The 15,345-nt window shown below is 42.2% G+C and overlaps 1 protein-coding gene across 17 annotated transcripts in view; it reads right to left on the reverse strand.

Moving 5' to 3' along the window:
- Spidr (scaffold protein involved in DNA repair) overlaps positions 1 to 15,345 on the reverse strand; it is a 240,982-nt gene that overhangs the window by 26,134 nt on the left and 199,503 nt on the right. The gene's annotated exons all lie outside the window — the stretch shown is intronic.

The raw sequence follows: 15,345 nt of genomic DNA on the forward strand, positions 1-15,345 counted from the left end.
TCATATGTCTGAATGCTTAGTCATCAGGGAGTGGCACTGCCTAGCAGGGATTACAGGGTGTGGCTGTTTTGAAGGAAGTGTGTCACTGGGGGGGGTGGGCTTTGGGGTTTCAATATCCAGTCCCAGTGTCTCTCTCCCCCTGATGCTTGCAGATCTGGATGGAGAACTCTCAGCTACTTCTCCAGTACCATGTCTGTCTGTGTGCTGCCGTGTTCCCCATCATGATAAAAATGGATGAAACCTATGAAACTGTAAGCTAGTGTCAATTAAATACTTTCTTTTATAAGAGTTGTCATGGTCATGGGTTCTCTTCACAGCAATAGAACATACGATACACATAGTATGTATAAACATGCAGGTACACATTCACACATAAAAGAAATCTTTAAAAAACTTTTAATTTGGGTTGGAGAGATGGCTCAGAGGTTAAGAGCACTGACTGCTCTTCCAGAGGTCCTGAGTTCAAATCCCAGAAACCACATGGTGGCTCACAGCCATCTGTAATGGGATCCAATGCCCTCTTCTGGTGTGTCTGAAGACAGCTACAGAGTACTCATATACATAAAACAAATAAATAATTCCATTAAAAAAAGAATTAAAAAAACTTTTAATTTGCCTAACTTCCTAAGCTTGACAGCAGTGCTCAACAGCGGAGTGACTTGCCTTCCCCTTTGACTGCAAGCATAAAGTGTAAGTCAGGTGTGGTGCTCATACTGTAATCCTAAGCACTTGGGAGCTGAGGCTAGAGGATTAAATAATGCATTATTATTCAATAATAATAAGTGTGACTTTAAAGAAATCAGAAAGGAAATTAAGAAAGGTCCCAGAACTAAATGAAAATGCAACATATCAACACATATGGGATACAATAAAGGTGGTCTTAGAAGGGGAATTTATAGTATAGCACTTTACTAAGTGCTTACTTCAAAAAAGAAATCAGGGGTCTTAAAAAACTTAATTATATATCTTATGACACTGGGATCCCACCGCTACCCAAAGAAAACCCCAAATCAGTAGATGGGGAGAAATAATTCAGATCAGGAAAATACATAAATGATTTTTTTTAAATTGTGAAAAGAACGTGAAAGGAAAGATATACTTATTATAAAACGGCAGAGTCCTTTCCTCACTGACAAAACTTAGCAAGAAAACATGTTCTCTACTCTGAAAGGTTACAGTAGCTTTGACATTACAAATCAGAAAAAATGTACACAGCTTAATTTTTAAGCATAGGTGACTTATGAACTACACGAAACTCAATCATGATTTAAAAAAGCACTGACTCCACCTTTCTGTGTCCCATACTTAATGCAATTACATACTAGGTTTCTATCTAAATGCTAAAGTTTGTAATGGTTTATTATGTGGTCATTTAATGGTTACTATATTATACGGGATGTAAGTTGTACTGTGAATGAATCTATTATTAAAGAGCGTGTCAGGTCCCCTGAAGCTGGAGTTACAGTATATTGTGAATGACCAGATGTGGGTGCTAGGAACTGAACTCTGATCCTCTGCAAGAGCAGCAAGCTTTACCCAAGACATCTATAAGGAAAAAAAATTAATGAAATACAAACAAACAACAGCAAATGACAAAGTTACAAAGATCAATAAAACAAAGAGCTGGTTCCTAAAAAGGATAAACAAGATTGGCAAACCTCAGCTAAACTAACCAAATGAGAAAACCAAAATTAATAAAATCAGAGATAAAAAGGAAGGTACTACAACAGATGTCAAAGAAAATCTATTTCAATACACCTTTGTTCCACTAAATTGGAAAACATAAAAGAAACGGATGAAGTTCTAGAAGAGTGAGACCCATGAAGGATAAATAACCATGAGAAAATAACATATACAGACCTTTAAGCAGACGCAAATTAAACAAGTAATAAACAAAAACTACCACAACTAAAAGAAACAGACTCACTACAGAGTTTAAAGATCTAACACCAACATTTTTGTTTGTTCTGTAGAAGAGCAATAGAGGCAGTGCGGCCTGGGAAGGGTGAGCTGAGTCCCTTGCCTTGAGCTGAGTGGTGTATTCAGGAACCATAGCAGAGAGAAGAATGAGAAACACAGACATGAGGAAAGAAGCAGGGCTTCTCCTTCCTGGACAGTGCTAAACCAGTTCTACAGAGCACTATGATTTTGATACAGGGTCTTTTGATGTAGCCCAGGCTAATCTCAAACTCATGTCTAGCCTTCTGTCTAAGCCTCACTAGTACTGAAATTACAGGGATGAGCCACTAGACCCAGATTGATAAAAAAGAAAAGAAAAAGAAACAAGTGGCAATATCCGGCCTCATAAATACACTGTAATTTATACAGACTAGCAGATGATGGATGCCGTTCAGGAGAAGAATCACCCCAAGTAGGAGCAGCCAAGATTGCCACCCACTCTAGCCCACCGGAGGGTAAATGTAAGTCAATGTTTTTTGAGTGTTGAACAATCAGCTGAAGTCACTTACTGGCTTGCCTGCTTAGTTATTTTAGGATTAGTTTCTCAATCTGAGCCTGCTCATCTGTTAGATCCCCTTTAGATACTCTTACTTCAGGACTCACAGCTCTCTCCATAGCTCTACTAGGGATAAGTTTCCCAACTACTGGAAATGTATCTTTCTAGATAACAGGCCCTAAATACAGACAGACCAAGAAGCTATTGCCTTGAGTGCTAAGAAGGTTCATTGTTCTTCTAGGAAACCCAGGACCTGTAAAATAGTCTTTTCTGCCAGAAACCTACCAACCAACCAAGCACCACCGCTACCAAAAACAAAAACAAAAAAATCCCCATGACTCTAAATCTACTTAGGTGATGTCAGTGACCATGGGCCAATTTCCTCTAGGCACTCCTACTCTTACAGGGTACAGAGTCTGCTTTCTATAGGCCTGGTTGCTTTGTTGGTTAATAGACACTTTGCTTTCTACCTGTCAGACACCTCCCCCCCCCCTCCCCAAACCTGATACTAACTACTTGCAAATCTCACAGAGCAATCTAAGCCTTTCTCTTGGGGGTGGATGGACTAGAATTTGCTCTTAGATATTTAAACCACATCAGTGACAGAAGAAAGAAAGTAGCAAGTAGGGAACAGCCTGATCTACTGAGATAGTTCATCTTCACAGAGCTCAGATGTTTTTCAAACCTTATGTATATTTGGGCGTAAACTTTCTTTAAGAATCTGTTCTCCAGTTGCTCATTTCTCTGGGCGCATTACTGTGCACACCCAGTGAGCTTATCTAGGAAATGGAGCATTCAGTTAAGAATGCTGGCATGTTTTCTAGTAAGATCTTTTTATTGCTTTTCATTCTCTTATATATAAGGAGTCTTTCAGAGACTTTAAAGTCTCCATTTTCTACTAGACCAGACAATATAGAGATTGACAGGCCTGTTGAGATGCTCAGTGGGTAAAAGTTCTTAGTTAACCCTGAGAGTGACAACCTGAATTCCAATTCTGTGGAGAGAATCAACTCTCACGAACTGTAGAGAATATTATCCTGAGTGAGGTAACCCAGACACAAAAGAGCACACAAGGTATGCACTCACTAATAAGTGAAGATTAGCCCAAAAGACCACAATGCCCATAATACAACCCACAGAACAAATGGAGCACAGATGGAAAGAAGACCAGGGTGTGGAAGCTTAAGTTCTGCATTGAGGGGGAGCAGGACACCTGTGGGAGGTGGAGGGAAAGGGGAATGGAGGGGAAGGAAATAGGATGGGGGCATCAGCATCTGGAGGAGAAGTGAGAGAGGTACAGAGGGTCAGGAAATCAAACAAAACTATGTAGAAGAAGGGATGTGGGACTGGGGATAGCTATTAGAGGGTACCAGACGCCAGGGAAAGGTGAGGCTTCCAGGACCCAATGGGGATAACTTTAGCGGAAATGTGAGAGAAGGGAGAGACAGATCCTATAGAGACCTCCTCCAGCAAATAGGCATGGCCCTCAGTTGAGGGATGGGGACACCCACCCATCTCAAGGTTTTTAACCCAGAAATGTTCCTGTCCAAAGGAAGAACGAGGACAAAAAATGGAACAGAGACTGAAGGAAGGGCCAACCAGGGACTGCCCCACCTGGGGACCCATCATGTCTGCAGACACCAAACCTAACACTGTTGTCGTGGTTAAGAGGTGCTTACTGATAGGAACCTAGTGTGGCAGGTCCTGAGGAGGTCTGGACAGGAACTGACAAATGCTGATGTGGATGCTTAGAGCCAACCATCAGACTGAGCTCAGGAAACCTGGTGGAGGAGCTGGCAGAAGGACTGGAGGAGAGGAGGGGGATTGCAACCCCATTAGAACAACAATATAGGCTGGCTGACACCCAGTTCTCCAGAGTCTAGACTACCAACCAAGGAGTGTACAGGGAGGGATCCATGGCTCCAAATACATGTGTAGCAGAGGATGGCCTTGCCTGACATCAATGGGAGGGGAGAACCTTGGTTCTGGAGAGGCTTGACACCCCAGCATAGGGGAATATGGAGCCACGGGGCAGGAGAGTGTGGGTAGGTGGGGGAGCACTCTCATACAGGCAAAGGGTAGGGGAGAGGGCAGATGTGGGATGGGTGACTGGTGGAGGGGTTAACTAGGAAGTGTGATATCATTTGAGATGTAAACGAATGGAATGATTAATAAAAGAAAAAAGAACTATCCTCTGATGTTCACTAAGAGAGCTGTGGCATGGATGTTAATAAGTACACACACACACACACACACACACACACACACACACCACACAGACACACACACACACACACACACACACACAATATAACAAAAGAATTTAAAAAGAGATCGTCAGGGACAAAGATTGAGCACAGAGGGAATGACCAAGCAATGATTGGCCCAACTTGAGACCCATCCCATGGGTAGGAAGGACCCAGTCCCTGACACTATTAATGATACTGTGGCATGCTTGCAAACAGGAGCCTGGCACGACTGTTCTCTGAGAGGCTCAAGACAGGAGCTTATAAATGCAGAGATCCACAGCCAAACATTAGATACAGCTCAGTGAGTTTTGTGGAAGAGTTGGGGGAAGGATTGAAGGCCAGGAGGACTGCGATCAGGATATAAATTGAATAAATAAATGGGAAAAAGGGATCTACAAAACATCTCTCAGACTCCTGAGTACTGCCATCACTAACTTAAGACAGGGTTTTCTAGAAAGGATAACCTAAGCCTTCCATCATTAGATTATTAGATCACCTTCAGTTCTGCTTTGTCACAACATATTCTCTCTCCCTCTCCCTTTCTTATGTTTTTTTATTGTTGTTGTTGTTTTGTTTTGTTTTGTTTTGTTTTGTTTTTTGAGATGGGATTTCACTATGCACTGCTTTCTTACCTGTCCTGGAACTTGGAACCCTTCTGCTTCAGACTGACCAAATGCTGGAAGTGCAGCTTTATGCCAAACATTATCTAAGTTCTGTTTCCTGTTAGTCTCTACCCACACTATTCTCAAAGCTTCTAGGAAACTAAGGGCTTGGGGATTCTGCAATAAAACTATAATGCTTCTACCGTCACTGAAAACCTTACCCAGTTCCTGAGGGTTCTGAGAGTGGAGAAAACAAAGAGCAACAAAGAAGCACTAGGAGAAAGGATGGCACTGCATAACTTTCCTTGGAATGGGTGCTCTTCCTTTTCCTGTATGAAGACAGTGGTGGGACGTGAGTGTTGACCCCACGTTTGCCACATGCAGTGTTGGGCTGCTTGCGTGGCAGCTTGCGTCAATTCTGCTAAGCAGCCACCGGGATACAGCTATATTAGACATCCCTGTTACAGAGCCTCTCAGAAAACAGACAATATACATACACGGGAGGCATAAAACTGTGACTGAGAATAATACACTTTTCTTTGGTTTCCAGCTTTCTAAGCAATCTGTCTTGATGGGTAAGGAGTTTATATCCTCTACTACAGTGAAAAGCAAAAGTCTGGAATTACAAAGAAAGAGCAAGCAAAGGAAAGAAAAAGAAGCTAGGACACACAATTCACAAGTTGTATAACAGCAAATGACACACATTCTTTGGTGTATTTGTGCTGTATTTGGTCAGGCTCACCTCCTTCCAGTCCTGTAACACGTTGTTTTTTGATCCTGTACACAGCTTTTGTTCTCTTCCTACATTCCAAGAGGCACTTAGTGTTCTGGTCAAAATATCTTTTAAAATTACTCAGCCTCAAAGATTAAAACAGAGACTGAAGGAACACCCATTCAGAGCCTGCCCCACATGTGGCCCATACATATACAGCCACCCAATTAGACAAGATGGATGAAGCAAAGAAGTGCAGACCGACAGGAGCCGGATGTAGATCGCTCCTGAGAGACACAGCCAGAATACAGCAAATACAGAGGCGAATGCCAGCAGCAAACCACTGAACTGAGAATAGGTCCCCCGTTGAAGGAATCAGAGAAAGAACTGGAAGAGCTTGAAGGTGCTCGAGACCCCAAAAGTACAACAATGTCAAGCAACCAGAGCTTCCAGGGACTAAGCCACTACCTAAAGACTATACATGGACTGACCCTGGACTCTGTCCCCATAGGTAGCAATGAATATCCTAGTAAGAGCACCAGTGGAAGGGGAAGCCCTGGGTCCTGCTAAGACTGAACCCCCAGTGAACTAGACTATGCGGGGAGGGTGGCAATGGGGGGAGGTTTGGGAGGGGAACACCCATAAGGAAGGGGAGGGGGGAGGGTGATGTTTGTCCGGAAACCGGGAAAGGGAATAACACTTGAAATGTATATAAGAAATACTCAAGTTAATAAAAAAAAAAAAAAAAAAAAAGAAAGGAACAAAAAAAAATTACTCAGCCTCATGCTAAGGACGCTGAGGATTGCAGGCATGTGCCACCATGCTTGACTCAAAGCCGTGTTTCATTTATTAAGAAATGAAGAAAATAACGACTCATCTTTATCCAAAGATGGCAAACACAGTTCTTCTTTGGTCAGAGTTGGAACTCAGGTGTTGTGTTTTCACTGAGCTGTAAGTCTAGACCTCAGAAATCAGCACTCATCCTCTGTCCCACCTGCTCCTAGTGCCGAGTCTAAAGCTGAGATTTCTAACAAAGACTCTTCACGTTCATTTCCTTCCATCAGATAGAGGAAAGAGTAACAGCTTACTTAAGGTAAGGCACACGGCCTAAACTTTCCCATCCATCTCAAGCTCAACGCATGCCACTGCAATCGAGCTGTGCTTCAGGCTGCAGTAACAAGGCCCAGGGAACATCTCCAAAGAGGAGGTAGAAGGAATATGAGCTGGAGGATGAGGAGTACTGTGAAATGCTGTCTTCTGAATATAACATGGCAACCATACTTGTGGGCAACTATAGCTACCTGCACAAGGCTTACACAAAATCAAGCCAGCCAAAATTCTGGCACAGATGTGGGAGGTGTACTCTAGGCCCCACCCTTTCCTGAGGAGCTGCTGGATAAGGGAGATCATCTTTTTGAGGGTGTTTCCATTGGAAGGCTTCCCAATGCTCCAGTAGATAGTCCCAAACTTGTGTACATCCCAGCAGCATTAACTAGGCATTGTGGGTGGTCAGGAAATAAATGAACATAGAGTTAGAAGAGGGGACATGCTAAGCAGGGCATGTGGGGAGGACATGTGAGGAGGACACAGTGGGGAGGACACAGTGGGGAGGACACAGTGGGGAGGACACAGTGGGGAGGACACAGTGGGAAGGACACAGTGGGAAGGACACAGTGGGGAGGACATGTGGGGAGAACACAGTGGGGAGAACACGTGGGGAGGACACACTGGGGAGGACATGTGAGGAGGACACAGTGGGGAGGACACAGTGGGGAGGACATGTGAGGAGGACACAGTGGGGAGGACACACTGGGGAGGACATGTGAGGAGGACACAGTGGGGAGGATACAGTGGGGAGGACACAGTGGGAAGGACACAGTGGGGAGGACATGTGGGGAGAACACAGTGGGGAGAACACGTGGGGAGGACATATTGGAAAAGATATGTGAGGAGGACACACTGGTGAAGACACACTGGGGAGGACACGTTGGAGAGGACACACTGGGGAGGACACACTGGGGAAGACATTGAGGAGGACACAGTGGGGAGGACACAGTGGGAGGGCATGTCGGGAGAGTTGGGGTTGGATACCGTAATAGTTCTTGCATGCATGCATACAATTCTCAAAAATAAAGAATGCCATGGCTAAAAAAAAAAAAAAATAGAAGCAGAATTTTGTTGGAGTGATTTGAAAGTAGCTTTAACTCCAGCTTCCTTTCTAATTGTATAATATAGTAAAAAAAATCTGTATTTTTATAATTTTGTTTTGAGAAAGGGCCTCTTATAGCTGAGGTTCGCTTTGAACTCACTGGTTCTCTTGCTTGTACATCAAGTGTTGGGATCACACTCGGCATTGAAGAGCCTCCCAAATTTCATATAAAAAAAACCCCAGTGCTAAGGATAAAATCTAGGCCTTCTCAAATGCTAGGTAAGTGCTTTACTACTGAGCCCCAGACTCTAAGAAAAGATACTTATATATGGTGTGGGTGTGGTGACACACACCTGTAATGCTAGCACTCAAGAGGATGGGACAGGAGGATTATTATTAGAAGCAGACATACATACTAAATAAATACGTATAAAATTTGAAAACAAAGAGAAAAGGTATAAAGTTCAAGCCTCACAAAGAAAAATGGGCAAGACTCGAACAGCACTTCACCAAAGAGGAAGTGCGTTTTAACCAACTGGTAATTAATTTAGTGGGGAAGTGCATGTGTTTGTGTATGCAGGTGCTTATGTATGCCAATGCTGTGCATGTGTAAGTTGGAGGACAGCCTCAGTGCTGACTTTCAGATGTGGTCTACCTTGCTCTTTTGGGATGCTGTTTCTCACTAACCTAGAGATCAGGCACCTGGCACCTGCCTGTCCACGGGTACCCACCCAGGGAGCAGAAGTTCTTTCCATGTGATTTTTGCACCTTCTCCCTGTAGCACAGCTTCTGGCAACTGACTGCAGGGGTCATGGAAACAGAAAGGTTTCTGAGTGGTCAACATTGAAAGTGAATCCGAATCACAGTAAAGTGAATGTGGTATTCCTGGCAGCGCCAGCCTGCGCTGGGGCGCTCAACTTCAGAGGAGCCTTCATTCTGAACACACATGAGCATTCTGTATGTTGTAATGTTCTACAGCACTAGCAGACATTCAGATTGGCTAAAAATCTGAACTTGTAGAGATGTTTAACTGTAGAAAACATTTTTAATAGCTTCCTCTCCTTTTCAGCACTTAAGTATCATATTAGGTTATCTGTATTTTGTTGTTAGAATACATGGTTTTTAAAACTGCTGTTTGAGTTGTTCACTTGAGTTCAGCTTGTGTTTAGGACAGAATCGTCAAGTGATTTCTGAAATGGTACCAAACATACTTCTGCTATTTTGACGTTTGTACTATATTCTTCTGCATTGGCAACTATAAATCAATTCAAAATACCAATATTTAGGGAGGCTCTAATGCTTTATCTTTAAAAACAGGCAAGCGGGAGCTGCAGCATGAAGCTGGCCTTAAATTTGCAGTGGTCATCTTTCTCGACTCTCCTGTGCTGGGATTATCAGTGCCACCATGCTTGCCAGGACTGAGAACTGAAATAAGTTCCTCCATTCTCCTACTAAGTAAAACGATTTGTTGCCTATCATTTTCACAGTTAACAAATTCCTTAACATTTCCTGGAATTTAAAATTACAGAGTTGATAAGGAAGATCAAGTTCATATATAGAATATAATGTCAAAGTACTTTGAGCTCTTTGGCTTGCTAAACTGATGCGCAAGTCATTCAGGAAAATAACCCTCAAAGGCTGAGCTTTGGAGAAGGTCCCTGGACCAGGAGCAGCAAGCATTAGGGCTGCAGGCAGTCAGATAGATAGCACTACTCACCAGGATGGCTTTGAACACCACATAGGTTTTAAACTTAAATGAACTCATCTTACACTTACAGGTAATTATAGACACTGAAATTTAAAAAAAGTCAGGAAACTACCTGAGGACCCAGCTATACCTCTCCTGGGCACCCAAAAGATGCTCCAACATACAACAAAGACACATGCTCCACTATGTTCATAGCAGCCTTATTTATAATAGTCAGAAGCTGGAAAGATCCCAGATGCCCTTCAACAGAAGAAAGGATACAGAAAATGTGGTACATTTATACAATGGAGTACTACTCAGCTATCAAAAACAATGACTTCATGAAATTCATAGGCAAATGGATTGAAGTAGAATATATCATCCTGGGTGAGGTAACCCAATCACAGAAAAACACACATGGTATGCACTCATTGATAAGTGGATATTAGCCCAAAAGCTCGAATTACCCAAGATGTAATCCACAGAGCACAGGAAGCTCAAGAAGAAGGATGAGCAAAATGCGGATGCTCCCACTCCTTCTTAAAAGGGGAGCAAAAATATCCATAGGAAGAGGTATGGAGGCAAAGTTTAGAGCAGAGACTGAAGGAATAGCCATTCAGAGCCTGGCTCACATGTAGCCCATATACAGACAGTCACCAAAACTAGATAAGATTGATGAAACTAAGAAATACATGCTAAAAGGAGAGATATAGATCTCTCCTGAGAGACACAACCAGAACATGTCAAATACAGAGGTAAATGATAGCAGCAAACCACTGAATTGAGAATGGGACCCTCTCTGGGGGAAGGACTGAAAGAGTTGAAGGAGCTTGCAACCCCGTAAGAACAACAATGCCAACCAACCAGAGCTTCCAGAGACTAAACCACTATGGAAAGACTATATGGACTGACCCTGGGTTCCAACTGCATATGTAACAGAAAATAGCCATGTTGGGGCACCAGTGGAAGGGGAAGCCCTTGGTCCTGCTAAGGTTGGACCCCCAGGGCAGGGGAATGTGGGGGGGCAGTAAGGGGGAGTAGATGGGGGTGGTGGAATACCCTTATGGGGGAGGGGGAGGGAATAGGGGACTTATGGGTAGGAAACTGGGAAAGGGAATAACATTTGAAATGTAAATAAAGAAATATACCCCCCCCCCAAAAAAAGGGTCAGGAAACTATGCTGGCTGTCATTATCCAAACCTTCTGGAGTGAGGCAGTAGCCAGAGGGAGCTCCTTAAGAAAGTATGGCAGCCTGTCTGCTGGGATGGACCTGTGGCAATGAGGGATGACTGGTGTTCTGTCACTAAAACTGTAGTAGACACATGAAAAATCTGCTACAGTAGATCTGAAAGACAGTATGTCTTAGCTTAACCATACAAGTATCTTCTAATTGTTAAAAAAAGTGGTTTCCTATATATCATAATTGGACACATAATTATTTTAACCTACATTTTTGGAAACAATCATATTTTGTTAGGGTTTACAAGTAGTATATTTTGTTAAAGTTTAGAAGGGTTGCTAACAAACACAATAAGGGGCATAAAAGATGCACTACCTTGTTTTCTGGGCTATGGGTGGATGACCGACAGTGGATGATGTCACTAATAGGCAATTATAACATCCAACATTCCAAAAGTATTTAGTAATTTGTTTTGAAGAAACACAGCTTCCAAAAGAACAAAAAGATACTCCAAATATTTATTTGGATGGCTGCATGCCGAAGCAAAATGAAATGCATAAAAAAAGAAGTGAGTCCTAACTCCTAAAAGCATCAAATATTTTGCCGGCAAGTTAAATATGGAACAGGATTCAGACATTATTTGGTAATGTGGGATGTAGGTAGAGAGTACTCACAGAACATGAGTGAGGCCTGGGGAAGTTCCCCTGCAGATGGACTATTTGGATCACTGGCCACTCCCTTATGGGAAGCCTATTTCCGTTGAGATGCTAAAGATGGCAATGATCCTCCCAGAGTAATACACAAGAGCTACATTAACTATTAAGAACACGCATAGCATGATGTTGGAAGAACATCAAGTCCACGCAGGCACAGACCCCTGGTCGAGCCCTGGCTATGTCTGTCTGTATCAGAATTTCCACAGTGTTCAGACAGTCTCTAGCATGAGGGGCTCTCTGGGCTATCATGAGCTACATAGCAGCTCAAGACTGAGTCATGAGGCACCCTTACCAGAGCAGCCTTGCTGGAGTGAGTCTAACTCTAGACATCTGACCTGCCGACTTTCAGTCTTCAAAGTCTTCTGAGTTGAAAAGTGCTCATACAAATATTCTAATAAGGAGTGAAGTCAGGGTCAGCTTTAGTAAGAATGGGGTTCATATGCCCAATTAAGCTTGTCTTATGTCTACTTATGTTTTCCAAACACCTGAGCAAACAAATCTTCACTTTTACCCCAAAATCGTATAATGTAATTGCACTATAATATAGGAATACAAAAAAGGAGGTATTGCCTCAAGATACATAAGCATAACAGAGAGAATGTTCTTATTCTGCTCCAAGTTTATCCTACAGCAGATCTACTTATGAAATTTACTTCTTCCAGGTCCATAAACTCTCAGACAGAGCTGTCACTCATATGACAGGACAGAGACTAGGCCAGCCAAGAGAAAAGGTGGTGAATGTTCATGATTTAGAATGGTCACACTGGGTGGTCATCATGCAAAGGAGAAAAGATGCTGTCCAAAATGATTCAGAATGTTACTGATTTGTAACAGGCCTAGTGTAATGATACTAGAAGCTATAATTAAATAATTATCAATAATGAAGGAGTAATATATAACTTAAAGAAAGGTAACAATGAGTTTGAGAACCTCAGATTTAGCGTTTATGATATTTAATTATAGGATACTTTTTTAAAAAAAGGTTTCTTCCTAGATATGCCCACTGGTGAAACAGCGGCATGACTCATTTAGAGAGGTAGCCAACTGTGCTGGACAGTTTTGTGTCAACTTGATACAAACAGAAGTCATCTGTAAAGAGGGAACTTCAATTAGGAAAATGCTCCCAGGGTTGGAGAATTAGCTCAGCAGTTAAGAGCACTTGTTATTCTTGCAGAGGACTGGGTTTGATTCTCAGCACCCAAATGGCAGTTCACAACTGTCTATAACTCCAGTTACAGGGGATCTGATGCCTGCTTTTGACCTCCTTGGACACATGATGCACACAGATCCATGCAGGCAAAATATACATACCTGTCAAATAATAAAATAAATTTAAAAAAAAGAAAAAGGAAAAAAATGCTTCTGTAAGATGGGCTACAGGCAACTGCATAGGGCATTGATGGGTGATAGCCCAGTTATCTCTGGGTTTGTCCTGGGTTCTGTAAAAAAGCAGGCTGAGGAAACCATGGGAACAAGCCAGTAAGCAGCACCCTCCATGGCCTCTGCATGTACTCCTGCCTCCTGCTTCGTGCCCTGCTTGAGTTTCTGCCCTCAGTGCTTTTCTGATGAAAAGTTATACAGAACTGTGAGTGGACAAACCTTCCCTCCTCGCTGCTTTGGATATTGGTGTTTTGTCAGAGGAATAGTAACCCCAACCCAGACAACAGCCATCAGCAAATGGGATCTGTGGTATACTCCACAGAAGAAATCCATGCCCGGTGATGCAAACCTTGCCACAGATCCTATTGCTTTCATTTTGCCAAGCAGATGTGTTATCAAAGTGCCTAGTAACATTCATATTCATCCAGTAGACGACAGCTACACAGGCAGAGGTTAAAGTATACACAAGTAATGGGTCAAAGTGCTGAGCAAAGGAACTGTTGGGTGACCTTATCTAAACTGGACTTTTACATCGCCCCACCAATACTCTTGGTAGAGGAGACACACGAGCTACGGGGTGGAGAGGAGTGCTGTGAAACATAGTCTTCTGGACATGGTGTGCTCCTATACTTCTGAACGAACAGCAGCTTTGGTTATCTGCATAGACCTGAACAAGATCAAGTCAGTAGTAATATCAGGGCAACACTAATTGGAGTCAGTGGGGAGGAAAAGTGTTGGGTGTGTCTGAGGGCAGGAGTGGAGATTTAGGGGAGGATATGATTAAGGTACATTGTAAACATTTATTAACTACACAAAGAATAAATTAAACATACTTAAACAAGAAAAATGTGTTCCTTATTCCTTCTAATGTACAGATTAAAATGGTTTCTGATGAAGCAAGAACCGTAGTTTGGTCAGTCTGTACACCATGACGTCTCCCACTATCCGAACTGTTCAAGGTGAGATGCCATAGAACAAGAGCTCATGTAGCCCAGGCTGGCCTCAAACTGTGTAACTGATGATGGCTTTGAACTTCTGATCTTCCCATCTCTACCTCATAAATTCTGGGATTATAGAGGTATGCCATCACACCAAGAAAAAGCATTAATACTTGACAACATAAAACAGTTCCACTTATCTCAACACTCAGGAAATAGAGAAGATCTCTGTGTGTTTTGGGCCAGCTTGGTTTACAGATATAGAGTTCTACATCAGCCAGGACTACCTAGTGAGACCCTGTCTCAAAGGAAAATAAAGTTTTATGTCTTTTCATTGAGTTAGACTTTCACGTACACCCACTATTAAATAGCTTTTTTCTTTCTTTCTCTCTTTCTTTCTTTCTTTCTTTCTTTCTTTCTTTCTTTCTTTCTTTCTTTCTTTCTTTTACAGACATAGTTTAGAAAACTACAGAAAACAAATCTTCAATTACAGGGTCAAGAAGTAAACTATACATACAATTTTTTAAAAAATCTTTGCTTTTGTGTTCTATTTCTTTTTATTATGACTTAAATTGCCAGATTTCATCAGCTGGTTCCAAGATGCTCAAAGTTCTGGCCAGGCAATGAGGTAGGGCCAGTGGGAAGAAGTGGACTGATAGAAGGCTTTCCTTCTGACCTAGGTCTCTGGTTACACAGCAGGGTGAAAACTAATCCTGAACAGTTATTACTGCAAATTTTGCTCTCCTTAATCTAACTTAATTTGAAACAGTATTCAAAGAGGTAAAAATAATATTATTTCAAAGCTCACCTCCACAATGACATACTTAAAAAATAAAATTACCAAAATGTATTAATCACTAGAAATGAGGAGACTTTAAAAAATTAAACATTTACATAATAGTATATTTGTGGAAAAATATAGTTAACAACAATACTTAACAAAAATATAGTTACTTAAGGTTTCCACTACTATGAAGATATACCATGACCATGGCAACTCTTAAAAGGGCAAACATTTAATTGGGGCGATTTACAGACTCACAGATTCAGTCCATTATCATCAAGGTGGGAAGCAGGGCAGTATCCAGGCAGAGAGAGTTCTACCTCTTCATCTGAAGGCAGCCAGAAGACTGTCTTCCAGGCAGCTAGGAGGAGGATCTCAAAGCTCATGCTTACAGTAAAATACACACTTCCTTCAACAAGGCCACACCTACTCCACAAAGGCCCTGTCCTAATAGTGCTACTCCTTGGGCCAAGCATATTCAAACCACCACAAT

This window comes from Rattus norvegicus, chromosome 11 (assembly GCF_036323735.1).
Source record: "Rattus norvegicus strain BN/NHsdMcwi chromosome 11, GRCr8, whole genome shotgun sequence".
Taxonomy (NCBI): domain Eukaryota; kingdom Metazoa; phylum Chordata; class Mammalia; order Rodentia; family Muridae; genus Rattus; species Rattus norvegicus.